This window comes from Bufo bufo, chromosome 2, assembly GCF_905171765.1.
Source record: "Bufo bufo chromosome 2, aBufBuf1.1, whole genome shotgun sequence".
In the NCBI taxonomy this organism is placed as follows: Eukaryota; Metazoa; Chordata; class Amphibia; order Anura; family Bufonidae; genus Bufo; species Bufo bufo.
In genome coordinates, this window is record NC_053390.1 from 606,773,838 (window position 1) to 606,774,709 (window position 872).

Sequence of the window (872 nt, forward strand, 5' to 3'; positions counted from 1 at the left end):
TATATAGACTCCTCAGTTTTGTCGTATGGATTGTGATATAAGTGGGTGGGTAAATATACCTAGTATCCTGTTTACTGTGCTTGCTGGAAATTAGAAATGTACGTTTCCTACACTCCTATAGCTGGTCTATAGAGGAAGTGCTTAGAATAATTAAGGTATATCATGAAATTTCTCCAAACCACATCTTGTATAATGAAAGGTCTCCAATCCTCACAGTAAATAGGTATATTTGCACTTTACTTAGTAGACAAAGTCCATTTATTTCTTGGGTAAGCAACTATGTTGATATATAGCACATTTAATTTTCATCACTGCTCACACAAATTATGGCCAGCAGTATCATAAACTGGAAGCAGATAATTATTGCACTGGTTAAATTGTAGTCTTTATGCTCAAATTCTCAAGACTATTCCTCTTTCACAGAGCTACCTAGGGGGTTAAAAGACAAACATAGTGTACAGGGGATTCCCCAGCACTTTTCAGAACACTTTTCATAACTTTGAAAATCCCCTCCACGAATATAACTTGGAAGGACAGCAGTATAGGAAGCGGTCTTGAATGATTTTGGCTTGGGGTTTTAATGAAGGGCCTGAAAATAATAATAGAAAAAAACATTAAAAAGACAATGTAATAAAGTAATAAATACAAATTAAACATTTTTGACTACTTTTTTCAAAAATATTGTGTTTCCTCTAGTCATAATATACAGTAGTTGCATGTTAAAAGAGTTTTCGGGACTTGGGAGGTCATTTATTAAGACCAGCATTTTAGACACTGGTCTTAGTAACCCCTGAGCTGGCAGTGGATCCATCGAAGTTATGAGGAGGCATCGGCCTCTACATAACTTCGGCACATCCATCGCCGGTCTAAAT

General features: G+C 36.1%; 1 long non-coding RNA gene across 1 annotated transcript in view; it reads right to left on the reverse strand.

Moving 5' to 3' along the window:
- Positions 1-414: 414 nt before the first annotated feature.
- The window catches only part of LOC120989938, a 90,763-nt gene continuing 90,305 nt past the window's right edge, over positions 415-872 (reverse strand). The window contains exon 3 of the long non-coding RNA XR_005776345.1: positions 415-589. This is a non-coding gene — a long non-coding RNA (uncharacterized LOC120989938). The remainder of the gene's footprint in view (positions 590-872) is intronic.